General features: G+C 39.4%; 1 long non-coding RNA gene across 1 annotated transcript; it reads right to left on the bottom strand.

The window, feature by feature from the left end:
- Positions 1 to 11825: 11825 nt before the first annotated feature.
- LOC128806652 (uncharacterized) lies at positions 11826 to 18594 on the bottom strand. Its single transcript, XR_008436897.1, has 3 exons — positions 18371 to 18594; positions 16665 to 16792; positions 11826 to 12092 (listed from the first exon to the last, which is right to left on the bottom strand). It is a non-coding gene; the product is annotated as an uncharacterized LOC128806652 (long non-coding RNA).
- Positions 18595 to 19964: the final 1370 nt, after the last annotated feature.

The raw sequence follows: 19964 nt of genomic DNA, 5'->3' as shown, positions 1-19964 counted from the left end.
CTTCAAAGATCATTTGTCTCACTGTTTGTTAGAAGAACAGGTGATTTATTCTAACATGGGAGGGGAAAAAAAGCAGAGTTAAAATAAGTTTTAGATCTCTAAACAATAAAACAGAAGAGATAACAAGCACATTCCTGAAAGAAAGCCATTCTGAAGGTCATTTTGTAGTGTTAAAATGCTACCAAAGCAGGGACCTTACTACAACATGAATTAAAATATTCCTCCTAAAAAACAGTTCATTTTCTCAGTACAAACTAATCAACGCTACTTCCACTTTTCTCGAAAGAGCTCACAGACCCAGAAGGTTTTGAGGTATAAAGCATTAGAAAGATTCTAGCTAATATTCAGGAACACAAGAGTCTTCAGACACCCGTATTTTTATTGAGAGCTGAATCTCTAAAATGTTTGACCACCATAAGAAGCTGTGGAAATGTTGCTGCTACAGCTACCATTGCCAAATCATACAGCAATGAGGATTTATTCTGAGATTCTGTGATTTCTGCTATAATTAATGATGCAGGCTATACCTACTTCTGTAAGCAGGAATTATCAGAGGAAATATTCAAGAGGAAAGGAAGGAGACACCGAACAAGTGAAAAATGCAGATGTTTTTGAACTAAAACCATGGAGGATAGTTACAGACATTACTGCAGTATTGTCAGCCTCAGGGGTATGTGCACTGGGAGAGACTGAGATCAAAAATAGTCTCTCTTCTCTCCCAAATAACAAGTAGGTGCTAGATGGGCAACAAAGACAAAGTAGCTGTGGCAACAAAAAGTCAGCAAAGGAGAGTTTTCAATGAACACTCACATTTCAGCCATCCCAGGCTGAAAGCACAGACAGCTGCAGCCTTTCTTCAAGGAGACAGGAGAAGATGCTGTGGTGGTCAAGGCTGGTTTAGGGATCACTCTGGGAGACCCCACCTGCTTTCAGCTCCCCCAGGTTCTCTCGCAGATGCCCTGCCCCTGGTTCAGTGTTTAGAGTGGCACTGTCTGCAGAGGGTGGGTCTGAGACACTCTCAAAGGCTCAGCTTTGCCAGGAAAGGCTGCTCAGGCTCCTGAAGCAGATGCTGAAAAGCCTGAGCTTCTTTTCCCAAGAACCCTAACTGAAAGTGCTTCAAATGTCTCCCAGTGCTCAGGGAATGGTTTGCTCCTCCCAGGACCACAGAGACACCCACTTCTGTCCTAATGCATCGAGTCCTGCCTCTGCTCCTGTGGCCACCCCTTTGCCTTGCTCCCTGCACCCAGCTGATCCAGGCCAGCCCGTCCCACCTACCTCCACTGCATTTGTATTTCACACCACATCTGCAAGAAATATGATGGGCCATCTTTTCAGAACCTTTTCTAGAGCACAGAAACGCTGTTTAGGAAAATGAGAAAGAGTTCTTTAATCTTTCACTGCTAGATTTGGTTAAAATTTCACAGTGATAAAAGTGATTTAACTGGAGCTCCCAGAAGACTAAAAATTTCATACTGTCTTGGCTTTCATGAGGAAATGAAAGACTGAGCTTCTGGAAGTTTTAATGAAAACTAATAAAAAGAAAAAAATAAGCTAAAATTAATTAAAAGCCATTAATGTATGACTTGTGAAGTTGACCTATTATATATGCTTTACTGTTTTGCTCCAATATGCTGGAGAAAATAAAAGTTGAGTTGTTTACTCCTTCTTGCTACAAGTCCTTACAATAATAACTGTAGATAATTCACAAGCTTAAATTAGGTTAATGAATTAGTAAAAAAAGCCCCAGATTTTTCATAGTTTCTGATCAATAACCTTTCAGTCCCAAATTTGGAGGTTGAAGGGATGAAAGATTTTACTTCCAATCTTGAGTTTCTCTTTTTATTATCTTCATTTTAATAGGGAAATTCAGAAAGGGGAAAGGGAAAATCAAAATATAAAATGAAACCTGGAAACTTAATTCTTCAGCAACTTGGTCTTAATATTAATTTTAGTGAAAATCCACTTTAAGTAAGGAATTGCATCATTTCTAAAGTATTTCAAAAGTTTTGAGTAAAATTTTATTCCATTTTTCTCTGATTAACAGTGTAGTTTGGATTTAGTATTTCCTCAATCTTTAGTTGCTATTTGTCCCTTTCTAAATGTTCAGCACTTATTTGATGATGACAATTTCCTAAGACTTCAGAATGTTGATTACTTTTTGAATGATTGGTTGATTAAAATTGAATTCTACAATATTTCCTTTAATAATTCTTTAACTAGACTGTAAAATTGCTCAGACCATAATCAAGGCATGCATTTTCCAAAAGCTGTCTTTATTAGCAAGGTTTCCAAACTTTCTGATCTACTGTTCCTCTGTACTTCCCAGCATAAATTAAAGGGGGTCCTTCTGTGTTCAAGTTTTTTGGGAGTTAAGCAGTTTTCAGGTACTTTTTCTTCTTACTTTTTATAGCAGAATTTAAGCAGTCAAATGTGCAAGACTGCCATTCAATACAGTATTTGCAAGTGGGATTATTGTTTCTCTGTCAACCTGGACTAGTGTGAAAACAGGCTACTAAAAATTCAAAAATAAAGAGAGTCATGAAAGGAGACCACACAGATGTGCCTGTTCATTCTCAAAACATAAAAGGTGAAAACTGGATGTGATCATCCTCCAAAAATATAGGAGGAGAAGAACTGTTTCTATTAAAGGTTAATACTGACAGAGGAATAAACAGATAAAAAGATACCATAAATAGATTGTGAACACGTTTATGCTGAAAATAAGATAAAATTTCCTAACTGCTAGAGCATGGATAGTCTGGTCTGATCAGTGCAAAAGGAATAAAATATGAATTAATTTGAGGATAGAATAGCTGCAGAATAATCTCTGCTATTTAGAAATTTGTAATTGTAGCACAACAAACACACAAATGCCTAACAGAAACTATGTGGTATGACTGTGGGAATGGAGTCGGTGATGTGATTTCCTTTTCCTGGTTCTGTTGCAATTTCAGTCCCATAAAAAGATAATTTCAGAAGCACCTTAAACCATGTATCTTATTTAGGGTCTGCTTAAAAATATTGTCCAGGCCCAGAAGAAATATCTTCCTTTAAAAAATGGTGGGACTCTATGATACCTCCCACGTTATAAACAAGCATTTCTCCTGTTACCCCCTAGCTGCTGAACTTTATTTTCAGAGGTTACAGAAGTGCTCTCTACACAGCACCCAATCCATTGGTTTCCCATGTAGGTCCTCCTCTCTGCTCCCAAGCTTTGTTTAGTCAGAAAAGGAAAATCTCCCCTGGCCTCCCAAGCATGTGGAGGTCCAGTGAGAGAAATCCCTCTGCTGCTGCAGGATAGTATATGTCTGGAGATCCTCAAGGAATGGCCTAGGTCATGGGATTCATGTGTTCTCAGTGTTTTGCATGCTCAGAAAGAAATCCTTGTACAAAGCCAGTCAGAAATGTGAGCCTGAAACCTCTGAAATTGCTCAGGTGGCAGAAGAGGGAACAAGTGGTAAGGAAGGGATAGGGGAAAAACCAGAATACAAAGACAGCTTTTATTTAGCTTGATATTTTGGGGCTGCTGGAAAGTTTTTGAGGCATTTTAAAACCCTAGAAGCAGCTGTAGTTTATGTGCAGAGTGTGGGTAATGGAGTCAGGCTTCAAGACAGAACCATTGCATGGCTGCCTGGAGCACATGGTAAATATTTATGGATGTGCCAGTCTAGAAGCAGTGGCATTTCCAGGTAAAAAACACAATGAGCATATCTTTATCAAACAGCTCCAGTAATAACCTTTCCTAGCCACTATTGTGCTCACTTTTTTTTTTTCTTTCATGAATTTTTATATGACTTTCAGCGTTTTGTCCTCTGGTTTGTAAAGGAAAATTGACAGCTCTACAATTATAAACTGAGGAAAGAGGCTTTAAATTTCCATCTTAAAAGAGGTAAAGGATATCTAGAAGCACCTCAAATAACATCCTGTGGGGATGTTATTTAAAGACCCATTTTTTATCCTCTTTTCTCAAGATAGAACATCTATACAGAGTTAAAACATAGCAGATCCTTCTGTGATAAGTCTTGATCAGGATTATTGAAAATAGTGAAATGTTGTGTTGATGTAGATTCTTCCCCTTCTCCTTTATAATAGTATATTTTTTCTTCTGTTTTCATTAAATAATCTTTTTTTTTTTTTCTTTCCAGCAGACAAAACAGTAGCACATTCCAAAGACAAAGTGTGTAGGTGTGTTGCCAAGGACAACAGTTTCAGACATAAATTGCTTTTGAACCACAAACCCTTTCATTGCTCTTTATTGAAGGCCATCTGTATGCTGTTATGTTAATTGAAGGTTTTCAGCCAACCCCCTGAACCCAGGGATTCTGTGTTAGCAAACACCCAGGTTACAGCCTTTTCCACGAGGTGGTGGCATTAAGTTTCACTGCAAATAGGTGTGTCCCAGCAAAAGTTAAGGTTTAAAACAAATTTTATAAAGTAGGAGAAAAACTGTTCCTGGAAGAGTAGTTCCTTAAATGCTACTAAATGGGAATTAAAGGAAGCTGGCAAAAAATACAACTAGTGATTTCATCTTATTGATTAAGTGTACACAAGAGAAATAAAGCACAATACATTGCCCAAGATTGCCCACTTTTCAAATTACAATTTCATAGTGGTTGCATAGAATCAATCCTTCATCACTATCAATTTGATCTTTGCCTTTTCCTAATGAAGGTGGTGGAGTTTAAATGAGTTTCACATTTGCTGAACTTTGGACTATTTTACAAAAAAAATAAATTGCCTGACAATATGAAAACATCGGTCAATTGGAAAGAAAAGTTATCAAGGCAGAAAGTTCCTTTTGCTTTGCTATCAGCCTTGTCCCTTGACATTGACTGAAGGTAAAAATGAGTCAGGTTTTCAGGGAAAGAGTGTAATTTATGGTTTTATGAATTTGCACTGGCTTCTGCCATCCTAGGACCTGTCTGTTGCTCTTTGTTTTGTTTTTTTAGTAGTCACAAGTATAATCTGTGTCCAGCTGGATCCAATTACAAACTTTCAGGTACATAAACCACATGGCTTTTGCTCCTTTTATGTTCCCAAAACACTTTTGATGCTCAATCTATTATAAACATTATAACATTAATGGTTTAGCTGCAGAATGCTGCAGAGTTTCAAACACCAACATCAGAAAGAGGTTTAATTAAATTGTTTAAGTCCATCCATTCATTCAGCCCTCAGACCTGAGATATTATTTTTTGGGGAAAAAAAATGGCTGAATGGCTGACAGCAACACTATACATAGCAATATCCATATCCATAGAAGAATAGTGCTCCAAAAGAAACCCTTAAATTATGGCAGCAAAGAAGGGATGGCAAAATCCACAATTTTTGCATCTGACACCTAGTTTTATGTTTTATGAGAACTTCACGTCGGTTTTGAGCATTGATGCCCCTGTTCTCTTAAACACCTGTGGAAATTCAGAGCAGAGATCCAAGCTGGTCTCTCACCAGCTGATGACCCACACCAAAAACCAGGGCAATTCTCTCTGGCTGTGTGGATCCAAGCACCAGTCTCAACACATATTGCTGAGGGCAGCCCATTTCATAAAGAACACAATTCCCTGGAAAAGAGAACTATGACTAAAAATAGCCCAGAGAAGCAGATCCTCTCTGAAAATGACCCCATCTCTTTTTAACTTGCATTTCCCACGATCTTGAGAACGCTGTAATGTTGGCCTTCAAGTCTGTCTTTGAGGTGAGATTGTAGCACAATGTTCTGCTCTGCTAAAGCACATTGTTGGGTTTCTGTTGTGACACTTAGAGACAGCTTGTTCTCAGCAAATATTTGACAATTTTCTTTTTTTGTTGCCTAAACTGATCAACAGAACCACACAAATTATATCATAAAGATATTTAAAATACTTCTAGAAGAACCATTTTGTCTCTGAGGGCAATAAGTAACAGGACAAAGACTCCTTGCTCACCTTGCAGGACTTGTCCAGACCAGAGACTGCAGGGTGTCTCAGCCCCTGCTGACCTCTCCTTCCTGCAGCATTTGGCCCTTGAGCCCCAGAGCTCCTGCAGCCCATAAGTGCAGTGGGCAGTGTTCTGAGTGCCCCAGGCTTTCAAGCACTCTTCACAAAGTTACCTGCTACCCCAGGGCCCAGTGTTCTGCAGTGTGAGGCACAGAGAATCCCCAAACCTTAATTTTTCAGCCTGTGTATGGTAACTAAGTCTCTGGCATGTTGAGCTCCTAGCCAGATACTCCTTAGAAGAATTTGGCCCATCTCTCCAAAGAGCTGATTTTAGGCTCTGGTTACTGGGTTCTGTATTGGTGTCTCTGTTTCTCTTTTCTTAGAGCAAAAGTCAGGGAATCTCAGTGATCAAATATCCAATCCCTGCCCTCCCACCAGGATACAGAGTATAACAGGTAATTCAAGTAAGGCAAATAGAAATGTCTCATACTTGGTAGATAAAGGAAAATGACCGCAACAGACAGAATAGAAAAGAAGGAAAAGAGAGTATCACAACACAACAATAAGATTTCTAAAGTCAGAATAAGAAAAGGTGCTGGGCTAGTAGATTGTCAGCAGTGCATGTGTCTGTGTGTAGTGGAAGTCAATTTATATATCAAAATGTGAATGAGAACATAAAGGAGAGAAAATATCGTCTTTGAATGGGGTTAGAAAGAAAAAAAATATATGTACTGATGTACACGATTATTGGGGAAAGACTTGCAGAAGTATCATTTAGAAAGGGCTTATAAAGAATAAAAGATAAAGCACAAGGTATGCAAAGTTACTTTGTGTTTCTGGAGTATCTTGGATGAACCTTTATAAAATATACAATTACAGAAACTTGTTTAACCTTGTGTAACTGTTTATGTGGGTATTGTCAGGACAGATTACATCTTTCATGTGCACATAGAGAAATCCTACATTTCAAATTATTTTTTAAATGAGCTGTTTGAAAAGGAATTTTGATAATAAGAAAGAAAAATGCTAGCATTTAACTTGGCAGAGATGAAATCTGAGGGATTTGAAGGATTTCCCTGATTCACACCAGTAAAAAGGATCACCTGCAGAGCCATGCTTAACTCATTTGATAAAGCAGAACTCCCTAAATAAATGGCTCTGCAAAGCTGGGTTGACTTAAACTATTTAAACAAAGGAGATGAATCCTCAACGATACAACCGTAAGTAACAGAAGAAAAGAAACACAGAGATTACTTTTCAGGAAAAAAGTCGTGGTGACATGGGCATTAGTCAGTCATTCTCCCAATAGAAGCAAAAGAATATTCAGTAAAAATTAGACTGTATAATACAGTAAATGATCTCAAAGTGCAATCCAGCTCTTCTGCATTGGCAAGGAGCACAGCAGAGAAGAAATCTCTTTTCCAGCTCTGGTGCTGTCATTCCTGTGCTTTGCTTGCCAGCTTTCTTTAGCAAGCTGATCACACTCAACAGCTAATACACATCTTGCATGTCTTCTTCAGTTGTACTAGAAACACGGCAATTTTTATCTGTGAAAATCCATATTTTCTTTTGTCCTTCCAAGTCCTGTATTTTCACAGTAAAATTGAGCCCTCCCAAAGTGAGTTAGATCTATATCACATGAGCTTTTTAATATTTCCAAGTAAAACAAAATAAATTGCTGTGATATTTTCATAAATATCTAAATCTCTTTTTCAGCCATCCTCAGCTTTTGAAGAAAAGTAAGAAGCTTAGAAATAATTGATTTCCGGGATTTTTATATCAATAAAACAAACAAAACACAGCAAAAAAATTAAAATAAGTGATTTTTTTTTTTTAGCAAAACAACTATAAATACCTTGCTTATCAACTAAGACAGCTAATGGAGACTACATCAAAATGTTTCCATCTCCTTTACTTGGGGCTTACTCTTATTTTAATTTATTTAGGAAAATAAAAAAAACAAAATGTCATGTGGAAATGTATGGACTTCCTCTAAGTGCTCAAGTGAATTTTTTTCTGCTCTTTACCTCTGCATAGTCAAAGCAATGTGAATGCTAACTAAGCCCATTTTCCTATTTTATGATTCCACTTTTACAACATAGTGCAAATAACCCAAATTTTCCTCCAGGAAAGGAAGCACAGACTCCCACGTAAGACTTTCCCCAGTTTCTTCTCCTGGCCTGAAGTCAGACTTCACCTCATGAGTCAGAAGTTCTTCACACATTGAATTGTTTGACATTTGCTTGAAAAGAGACAGAACAAACCAGTCAGGATTGTAGAAGAAGATCCAATGACAACAGTAACAAAATTCCTTTCTCGAGACCTCTGTTGTGATTGATATTGCCTGGAGCTGCTGTGTAGCATTTTGGGAACTTCTAACTAGTGCTGAATCTAAACTTCTCGTGCAACAAAGACTTTGTATACCTAGAGGAAAGACTGCTCCTCATTGTGACCCATTCAGGGACCTGCTTGTCAGAGTCCTGTGGGGTACAGGCCTGGAAGGAAGCTGGGTCCCGGTGATTTGGTTTGTGCTGCTGTTCAAAGGGAGCTCAAGGGGCTGAAGAAATGTGCCAGGAGAGATCTCATGACATTTAATAAAGAGAAATAAAAAATCCTCTACCTGGGGAGAAATATCCCCATGTACCAAATCTGGCTGGAGGCCAGCAGGATGGAAAAGCTCTGCAGAAAAGGGTGTGAGCAGAGGGGCTGCTGGGCACCAAGATGACCATGAGCCAGCAATGCATACTCACCCTTCCAGCTTCAGCAATTCTGTAATTTTTTATCTTGACATGTTTGTACATCCTCATGAAACATTTCATGTCACATTTTCCTCAGACCTAGCAAAAATCTATCAGGTGCCCCTTCTGCCAGCTGGATGAGGCAAAGGGCTGAGAACAAGAGGGGACTTTCACCCATTCTCTTGCACCTCTTTGTAACTTAAATATGAATCTGTGATGCTCCCACACTGGTTACTCTGTAATGCAGGTCCTAAGCACCACAAGCATATGAATTAGAACATTTGTAAGTACAATAAGCTTGGCAGAGAAATTATAATGATGTGGACTGATCAAAAGATGACTTTCATTGTGCAGCTGAGAGTACTGCAATTCAAGAGAAATTAAAGTCTTCGAAGTTGTGGCTGTGCTGCTTAACAGATGGGCTTCTTCAAAGATTCATTATTAATCTAACAGAAACTATAAAATCAGAGTGTGAATTGAACAACCAAACCACACACCTGCTGGTTTAAATCCATCAGGAATATGATCAGATCTCTGCAACAAGAGCAATGGGGAAAATAAGCCAAACTCCCTGTTGGCTAAAGAAAGCAATATCAAGTTCCTTGTCTTGATAGGTGAGACACAATGGTTATTTTCACCATATAAATGATTAGCACAAATGGGATGTAATTAAATTTCATGACATTTTTACAAAAAGAAAAGCATGAATGAAAACACATTTTTATACAGAGGTTGTCATTCTTGGGAACAAGGACTCTCTAAAACCTGTGATTAACCTATGGAGAAAAATTTCATCCTCCCTTCCCTGCATAACTCATGCCTCTGCTTCTGGTGCTCAGATCACTTTTAGAAAATGGCTGCTTCTTTTAGGTCTGAAAAATGCAAAGCAGAAAAGGGAAACATAGAAAGGCTGTGTAGCAACATAGCACTTCTAGATTTACCAAGGGTAGATGCCAGTTAAAGGAAAAGTGAATATAGGAGGATTCTTCAAAATCACCTCCTGCTTTAGGTTTAGAAGAGCCCATCCTGACAGCCATGCTGCTGTGGCTGCCCAGCTGTCAGCACCCTCACCACCTAAATCAGCACTAGCTGCTGCCTTTGCATGTGTTGAAATCTCACCATCAGTTGTCATTAACCTCAGAAATAAACCCCTGTACTCAAGTGGACAAAGAGTAAAAGCAGGGGAGCAGCCATGTAGAACATTTGTACTGGACCTTCCCACAAATGCAAATGGAGGTTTTTGAATAAGAAAAGCTTGGAGCTGATGGGACTGCTCCAAAAGCAGGCACAGTGATGTCAACTCCCTGCTGGGCTCTTTGCCACTTCCCTGGACAATGAGTGAAGGTCTCTTCTTCATCCTGGAGGAAAATGTCCCTTTGGCAGCCACCACTGCTGAACAAGAAAGTTTTCAAAATTGCTCCATGTCCCTTGCACTCTGTAGTTACTTACACAGGAGATGTGGTCTTGTTGCTCGGTTGCCCATGTGTGGTTGCATGCAGCAATAATCTCCATCATGGGCAGCAGGCACAGAGCAAAATTACTTTCACTTCTGCTCAGCTCTTGCCCCATGTGTTTTTGACTGCTGCACTGTATAATTTCATTTAGTAGAGTTCTTCTGTGCAGTGATCTGCTGCATTTCATCTCTTGGTAACATGCTGGAACTTAAATATTTTAGCTGAGGTCTGGGAGGCTTCACTTTGTTTTCTCTCCAACGCTTTTCAACTTTTGTAGCTCCTGCTTTCATTCCTACAGCCTTGCTATATCATTCAGTGTTAAGCCTCTGTCCCTTGAAACCAAAAGGGAGTTACCCTAGAAAATAAATTATTACTTTTCTTGCTCAGAATGGGTCACCTCTCACTCCTGAAAAATAATCTAAATGTAAAAAATAATGTTAAAAACAATCAAAATGTAGATTTTTGGTTTTGTCTCTGAGCTGTGTGTTGTGCCAAGAGGTCCAGCAGGTCTGGGAGTCCCCTGGTGAGGCTGGGTTTCCTTGTGCCTGCAGTGCACAGAACAAGACTGTCCCAGCTCTGCGCTACCTACATTTTAGACCACAGCAGACACAGGCAATGCAAAATGAAGATGCAGGCACATCTTCTCTAGGTGATTATGGATAATTCCACAGCTGGGATCTGGAGGAGCCTGGGATTACACAGATTTTCAGAGTCTGGGCACAGAAAAGTTTAACGGTGGTAACAGAGGGGCTCTGCTCACAAACACAGCTCATGCTCAAACTCAGCTGAAGATACCAGCCTGGTGCTGTGCTGAAAAGGCTCCTCCTTGCTGAAAGGCTAAATCCTCCTGGATAATTCAGCATTTCTATTCTGACCTGCCTTACATCCACATGGTTCAACAAGCTTAATCCTTTCATGGACATGGAAGACCACACAGGCATCCTCTGTCACCTGGGACAAGCAGCCTCTTGTCTTTGACTGTCCAGCTGTAAAATAAAAATAAATTGCCCTTTTCTGTGAGGTCTTGTAATGATTACTACATTGAAAATATTTATATACTCAATTAATATGGAAATATAAATATGGTCAGTGAAAAAATCATATTTAGTAATATAAGTAAAATTGCATTTAAATGCTGTCAAACCTGATTCAAACATTGAACATTCACAGAAACACAGAATATTCTGAGTTGAATGGGACCCACAAAGATCATCAAGTCCAACTCCTAAATAATTGGCCTGCACAGGGATTAAACCCATGACCTTGGCATTGTGACCTTCATGCTCAAACCAACTGAGATAGCCTCAGGGCCGTTTAGGGGTTTATATTTGATTTTGTAGCTGGCTGAGAATCAGTGGTCTCCAAACCCTGCAGTGTGGAACCCCAGCCATGGTAGGAGTGCTGTGACTTCACCTTCCCATCTCTACCATGAATGTTCACATTCATGTTCACATAACTCGGGCTGTGCTGCTGCACAGGCTTTGGCATGAATCCTAGAGGAAAACAGAGGCTGCCATTTGGTAAATTTGAAGGATGGTAAATTTTTGTGTAACATGTATTGCCACCAAGACATGTCACATCCCAGTCCCCATCCCCATGATGTGCTTTCTCTGGCTGACACCATCATTCTGCTCCCTTGCAGGGAGGAAATGTGCAATAAATAAACATTAGTCAGAATTGTTTAGCTCGGCTTTTAATTTTTTCTTTGAAGCAGCTTTTTCACAGTTCCCTATGCTCATGCAGGGTTGAGGTTATCACAAGTGTGGGAAAAAAAGAAAGAATTTTTGTGCAAACAGTGTAGGCAGGGAGAGCAAATGAAATTGGCTGTTTGAACTCCAAGCTGCTCATTACTTCAGATATCAAAATTAAAGGCACATGAGGAAAAAGACCACAAGTTCCTGAAGAATGCTGTGTACATATGTCCTCCAGAGCCTCCTCCAATACCTGGTTGGTTATATTTGGAAGGTGAACACACACTGCTTTCACTGGAGAGAAAAGGTAAGATAACAAATTAATAAATTAGCAATCATCTGAAATTAAAAATTACTTTTACAGAAAAGTAAAGATATATTCCTCTGCTTCACACAAAAATAGACCTATAAACCTGAAGAGATCTAGTCTTCTATATAATCTGCTTGAGATCTGGTGTGTCAAAAGTCACCACAGTGACTCATTGCAGGCAGTGTTATTTGAGCAATGTACTATTCTAAAATATATAATAATATAATATTAATAGTCTATAATATATAATATAATCATATTAGAGATAATATAATCTCTAAAGTATAGTAGTCTTTATCTTTTCTTTGGCTTTTGGATGCTCCAAATATAGTATATATATACACTACCTGGTGAACAATGCAGACATAATTTTTAAAAGAAGCTGAAATAAATGTTTCTTTCTTCCTAATGTCTTGTAGCTTTCCTTTTTAATAGAAGAGTTGTGATTTTTTTCTTAAGGTGCTTCATATACTCTGACAAAAGTATTCTCAGACAGAAAGGGGGAAATTCTTTCTTCAGGAGGACATTTATGTCAGTAAGGTTCCTGTTAATTTTTGATTGAGAAGTGGAGAAGTTTTGCTGACAAGAAAAAGAGCCCTCAGTGGCTCTTGGAAATGTGAAAGTACATCACAAGCATAACAATAATATTTGGAAGTCACACTTAGTCAGCAATACTTGTCTGAACACAGTGCATGCCATAGCTGAACAGGGTAGAGGGGCCATTTTATTTTCAGAGTCCCTGGAGAAGCTATAAAATCTACTCTAAAGTTCATCATTTCTCAGGCTCCATGTGCTTCACAATATTCAGTAACTGCATATCCTATAAATCAGGAAGTCTTGATATGATTTGAAAAGCCCTGGGTGGAGTTTTTAAGAGAGCAGGCTGTGTTTTTTGGCTCTCATCTCTGCTTCCAGATGGTAACACATGTTTAAAGACATTACATACATTTCCACCCACAACATAAACAAATAAACACAGCCATGCTAAAATTTCTAACAAAATCAAGGACCAGAAGCAAATGTTAAAAGGCAGGGTCACCAAACAGTGTCATCTCTGGCCGGCAGCACATTTTTCACAAAGGAGCTCCAGCTCCTTCCCACCTCCCCAGCCTGAGAGCAGCACCATTCTTTGTCAGAAACGTGAGATCATCTCTGTAGTTTTGCCCAGTTTTGCTTCACCTGCACAAAGCTAGGCCAGGTCAGCTCAAAGCACAAGATGCTCAAGGGATCTCTTTGCACTAAGCTGATACCACCTATTGCCCTATTTACCTGGGACAGTTCTTTGCCAGTCTGATATTGTTTATATATTAAAGACTTATCCCTATTCTGTACTCTTGCAGCAATACTCAGAGCAGCCTCAGGCTAGGTCTGCACTGAGTGACTACACAGATTTGCAGAACAAGTTTTGTTCATTGTTCTTCACTTTAGAAAATCTGGGCTAATGTGCAGCATACACAGAAAAAACTTTTGCTTCCTGGAGTCCTTATATAGAAACATCCTCCCATTTTATATGGTTTAGCTTTTGTTTATAGTGCTGAACACAAATTTCCATAATGGCATTGATATATCACTGTCTACAAGTCATTACCATGACTGAGTTATTTATGTCCCTAAATGTTTACGTATTCCATTTCAACCACAAACTATTTATCAAACAAAGGCAATCACTGTGAAACAAGCTCAGCCTTTTACTTGTGAAGAATGATCCCAATATAAGCACTCTCTTCCGACTACACATTAATCTTGTATAAAATAAAAAGTCTGTCCCTTTTTCCAAGCCAGGAGCAGCAAAATAATTTCAGGATGAATTTTTGAAGTACTCTGTAGAAAATTGCTCTTTTGAGAAATCCTGGTCAACATATTTAGTTCCATATGCATATTTCATAGCATAATAGATTGGTATTAAATGTACATAGCAGCATAAGAAAAATAGTTATTAAAAGGGCAGTAGTTTTTTATTTGATTGCAATTTATCTTCAAAGAATAATGTACAATCAGTTATTACTTTACATGCAAAACACATCCTATTCCTATTTTATTGGTCATGACTTTTTTTTTTTTTTTTTTAGGGTTGAATTGTTCATCAAGAGCTTTGCAAAAGACATGTGAATAAGACTGAATTCCCTAGAGTGGGGCCCAGCTTTTGTTCTGGCTGAGTAATCTGCAGTCATCCTGCACATCCCATGCCAAACTGGACCCTGCAGGCTGAGTTTGCTGCTAATAATTTCAACATGGTTTGCTTGGCCCATCACTTCCAGGCTGTCCATCACTTGAGCCACTGGAGACAAATCTACTGTCTGCAGAGGGACTCCCAGAAAACAGAGACCTCCCAAGGCCAACCCTCTGTGCTAAAGCAAGATCACCCACATTTAAATCATTCCCCACAGCTTTTATCCCAACAGTTCTTTAAAAAGTCTCAGTAATAGAAGCCCCATCAACCATGCCACCAGTAAGAACACACTTCTCTGATTGTTAACAGCAGTGTTAAACACTGCATTTATACCAGGTGCTGAAGTAATTTTGATATAAATTAAGAATTTAATACTCCAAATCACTTAAAACTTAAATGAGGCACATTATTTTAGACATAGTTCAAAAAGCAATTTTGGCACATGAACGGTTTTTAGCAATTGCTAGGTTTTCAGCACATTTTTCTGGCATCCAAGTTTGATTGGTCCTGCTCCTAAAACTAACACTTATCTCCTCATAAAAATAATATGAGGTACCTATCGCAGTAGTACAAATCACAATAACTGAGGCTATAAAACACACATACAGACCTGCACCATAAAGTTAATGGCCAGATTAATCTCTGAGTTGTTGTTTATCCATACAAATACTCTTCTACTGATTTGCATATGAGCCGCTTACACATTTCTGGATTTTATTGTCATCATCTGTTTACTGGCAACTAGGAAACATGAAAGCACTACATTCAATGAATAAATTATTTGCTTTCAACAGTCCACAAGCAGTCATTTTTTTGTTAGAACTAGAATACCATTGGTTAGCTCCAAAGGAATTCTCTTTGTCTAATTTTTTTTTTCTTTTGAATGGATCAAATTTCTAGAATAAATCAGCTAAAGGAAACAACAACAACAAAAAAAAAAGCAATAGAAAGTATCGTCCTCTTTTGCCCTCTTGGGCAAAACAATATGTGTTAGCCTAAAAGTAGGCTGGCAATGTTCCTTTGCCAGGTCCTGCCCTGGGCCAGCCACTCCAGCTCGCAGCAGGCTCCTGATGCAGATCCCTGCTAAGGCACAGGGTTCTCCTGTAAGGGTTCTCCTCACTGACATTTATGCAACAGAAAATGAAAAATAAGGCAGCCTTTGCTGTGACAACTCACATCAGTCCCCAGAGAGGTGCAGAAGGACAAAGCAGCAGATAAAATGAAAACAAGGACTGTGGAAGCCTAAGAACTTTTTGCCTGATAAACAAAGGATGTTTGTGGTGGAAGTCACGGGGTCAGAAATGGGGCTGGAAAAACACCACCTCCAATGGCACATGAGTATCAGTGCATCATTAGGGGCAGTGTTTCTTTCAGCTCTGTGCAAGCCTGTCATGCCCTAAAGATACAAGTCCTAAGCAATAGATTGTAACTTCCACTGCCCCAAGAAGACAGTAACAAAATAGAATTTTTGTTCAAGATGTCTTTAGAAAGGCCAGGACCCAGCAGGCAGCAGTGGATGAACGTGGATGGGACACCACTTGACAGGAAATGACAGCTTTTCCAATGTCCAGCTGCAACACTAATGTCTACCAGAGCCAGAAAACCACATCACCACCAGAGTATCTGAGGGCTCAGCTACTTAAGCTAAGCTTTGCTGGTTAGTTTGTGAGAAACAGCCACATGGTCACAGTCAAGTGTGGTTTTAATTGCAATCCAAACCTATTAAGGGTCGTTTAATTGCTATTCATCTCCTGTGCACAGGGAGCTCAGTTAATCCAAAAAAAATCAAGGCTTTTTGAGCTGGGCTGCCTTTGAAAAGACAGTAGGTGAGAAAAAATCCATGACCTATCCATGTGGCTCAGCCTTGAGACAGTTACCTCCAGATGGTACAATCTAAGGACAATTTTCCTTAAACTGTTCACACTACTTCTGTAAAAGGACCTGGACTAGCAGATGGATTGGAAACATCTGAACATTTAAAAATTTAGATTACGTGAAACGTTGCTTGTTAATTATTTTTTCCTAAATTTGGCTGGAAAAGGAAGATTTGGGAAGCTATCCAGGCAACAGACTAGGACAGGAAATTTGGAACCAAACCATGGAATACAGACAAGTGTTGTGCCTTTCTTATTAGCAGCATGCCAAATCCAAAGGTCTTCATCAGACTCCTCGGCTCTGAGGGATTAATTAACAGTTGCTGCTAATGAAGAAGTGTATGATAGTATAGTACATATCCCATTTCTCTTGTAACAATGTGAGCTTATTTCAGTGAGTCCTATTTTGTTTTAGATCTACTTTTCAGGAACTGAAAAACAAATATTCTTGCTCAAGCTCACAAAGCAATTTTGTTTGTTCTGGTGAAAGAGCAAGGATGAAGCAGGCTTACCTGTAAACAATTTCTTTTTCTTTTATCAGTTCCACATTTTCCACAGATTACTTGTCACAATGTCAGAAAGGCACCACTTGAAAAAAAAACCAGGAGCCCGACTCAGGTATTGGACTGCTGAGATAACACTGCAGAATTGGGTTCAGGGGAAAATAAAAGCAAGATAACAAATCAGAAGTTCAGCTTGCTAAGCTTTAGCTAATACTATTTTGTGGTCCTAAAATACCTCACACTTTAGATATCTTACAATTAAAAATAACTACCACAAGAGTAGTTATTATACCAGAATGCACTATTGGAAAAAAGACCATGCTAGCAGTGAATCCCAGAGGCTGTGAACAGGGACCCTCTTTATTTCTTGCCCCCTAACTCATCAACTGCTAAACCCAAAACTGTCAGTACAGTTCTCTAAAGCACACGTGTGACTGTATGTGTGTGACTGAATTGCTTTTAACAAATTGTCAGAGCAGCAGCACTAATTGATCCCCAGCTCAGCTCTGCTGACACATTCAGTGCAAACAAAGGGCTCTGCACTGAGTGAGCAGTGAGGCTGGGGCCGCCCAGGATGCCCAGATTTCTTGCTGGTGACAGCCCCAGACAGGCCCTGGCTCCGATGGCAGAAGTTGGGCAGGTGTGCCCTAAATGCAGATAATTGGCCAGGCTGGTAAAGCCAACACGTGCTGCTTGCAGTGCCAGACAGAGCAGGTTCCCCTGACTGCCCATAGACCCATCAAACCCAGCCTTTATCAGGATCTGAAAAATATGGATCAGTTGTACATTTTCCTGGCAGTCACAACCTCTTAGCTCTGTCATAAAGAAAACAGGAGACCCCCACTACAGGAAAGGTTGGGCAAGAAGCAAAGAAAGTTTCCCAAATTTATTAATTAGAACTGGTAAAGTGCAGATGACTCAAATTGTGACTCTACCTGTGTTTAATTCAAATGTATTTAAATGTGTGTTTTATATTGTCAATATAAGTATCAGAGTTGTTCAAGAGTACCATGAAATATTTTGCATTGAAACATTAATGGGATAGGATCTTTCATTCAGTACAATTTTTATCATGTGGCTTTTCCAGGAAACATGAAGAATGCAATCAAAATAGGAAATTAACTTCTTTTTTAATCTAATAAATGCATCTGAAATTTACTTCTCATCTCTTGCTGCATGTTGAGGCAACATAGATAACCTCTTATAGCTTTCTCTAAAAAAATTAGTTAAAAATTACTTAAACAATGATCTAGAATTTTTAATTCAAAGTAGCTCACACTGACACTAATGTAATTATGATAAAAGCATAAATAAAAGCACACCTCTTGAAAGATAATTTAATAATTTGAAGCAATTATCTCAGTTTACATATGTACAGAATTAATTTTTCTACACAAAATTAAAAATAATTTTAAAGCATTAAATTTAAAAGTAGACTATATTTAAACTCTGTTATATAGTTACATTACACATAGATATAATACCATATCATGTAGGGTTTTTTTATATTACAAAACACTGAGGTACTGATGTTTAAAATCTTGAAAATTGAAGGAGGTATGTTCCCATCCTCATAAATTCATGCTGAATTTAGGTTTTAGCATGGTTCAATGGGTTGAAAAGCAATAAATCAGCCCTAGAAAAATGGGTGAACTTTTTAAAAGAAGAAACTATATGAACACACTCCTTGCTCTTCAGATTCCTTTCTGACTTACATTTTGATGGTGTGCATTGCTCCCAGTCCAACTGAGTGAGAAGAGAGACTGCAGTTTAACCCTTGCTGTGCTATGGCCTCTTCCCAAGGAAGGAACAAAACACCCCCTGACAAGGGAAATGATGCCCTGCTGAGGAGGCTCCAGCACTGGTGGCTGACAAGCAGCTCTGAGTGGGGCAGGAGCACCCAGGAACTGAGTGCAGAGAGAAGAGGATTCTGGCTGGAAGCCTGTGCAGGACTTGTTTAGAGAGACTGAAAAAAAAAAAAATCAATCATTCCCAGAGACATATTGGTACAAAAATCTTTGTGCTATTAAATCCCCACTCATTTTCAAATTTCATTATGCTGAAATTTTAGCATTTAATACCAAATCTGTGTTTTCTCACTCTCCCTTCTTCCTAGCTATCTATGAGAGATGTCTGTGAAGTTTTATTCCCACTGAAGGATCTGGTTACCCCCTGCCCTGGCTGGAGCTCAGCTGGGTGAAAAGGTTACATCCCCCAGCTCAGCAACAACTTCTCACACCACCCCCCTGGGAAACAGTGGCACACTTTCAAATCACTCACTGCAAACAGCTTAGCTGACAGCTCCCTAACCTGATTCAGTCAAACCCATCAGGTTCAGTTAAATCAAAATCAAAAGCACCCACCCAGGCCCAGGAATTGCCAACCTCAGCCCCTCCCACTGTTCTCACCCTACCTTCCTACCAGAGGTCACCAGCTCCTCAGGACTCCCACTTTAACTGATGGGTTTGGAGGTTTATAAATACCAGTAATTGCAGAGGGTTGGGTTTTTTAACACAGTACAGTGAAAGACAGAAACCAGCTCAAAATAGAAATGAGGGGAGAAGGATGACTTCTTAACAAGGGATGGAACAAGCATCCTTGTAGGCAAAGATGGGTGGCAGCTGGAGACCCTCATCCAAACCTGCCACTGCTTCTGCAGAGTTGCAGTTCCTCTTCTAAGCCAGATTGCTCTAGGGAGCCTTGCTTTCAGCTGGTGTTTAGGGTAATGGGCTTTTCCACTCCTTGAATTAGCCAAAAAAAGCCTCCTCAAGAAGAAACTTGAAAGGTTTTATAGACTACTCAGATTTTAAGAACACATTCTTTCTATGTCACAGTTGAGATGGCCACAGTACACAGAGTATCACCATACAATAGCAGAAGGATTTAAGCATCTCCCCTTGTTGTTCTTTAACCCAACCTTTTAGACCCTCATGCTCATGCATGGCACCTGTGTGCCCTCTGTTCCCTTTGTGCTTGGTCAGTGCCCCTGGGCACTCCATGGCCCATTGCTGTCAGTGCTGTTCACCTGCTTCTCACAGCTGTGTCCACTGGGGATGAGGCTCAGCCACAGCCCCACTCCCAATCACCACAAACTGTGCACCTACATTTCCATATAAGGGTTTTTTTCTCTTCACCCAGAAAAAAGAGTTTAAAGCCTAACACTGAAGATGCAGTGACTATTTATAAGGCAGCCTGGTCAGAACTCTTAACAGCTATTTCTGTCTATAAAGTAACTGGTATGTTGAGGTGGAACAGAAGGAAAGGACTATAGTTATTATGCAAACCCAGAGGAAAGGGATTTGGGGAAGG

Source organism: Vidua macroura, chromosome 4, assembly GCF_024509145.1.
Source record: "Vidua macroura isolate BioBank_ID:100142 chromosome 4, ASM2450914v1, whole genome shotgun sequence".
Taxonomy (NCBI): Eukaryota; Metazoa; Chordata; class Aves; order Passeriformes; family Viduidae; genus Vidua; species Vidua macroura.
The sequence above is the reverse complement of the archived record's forward strand: the minus strand, read 5'-3'. Positions and strand labels throughout refer to the sequence as shown.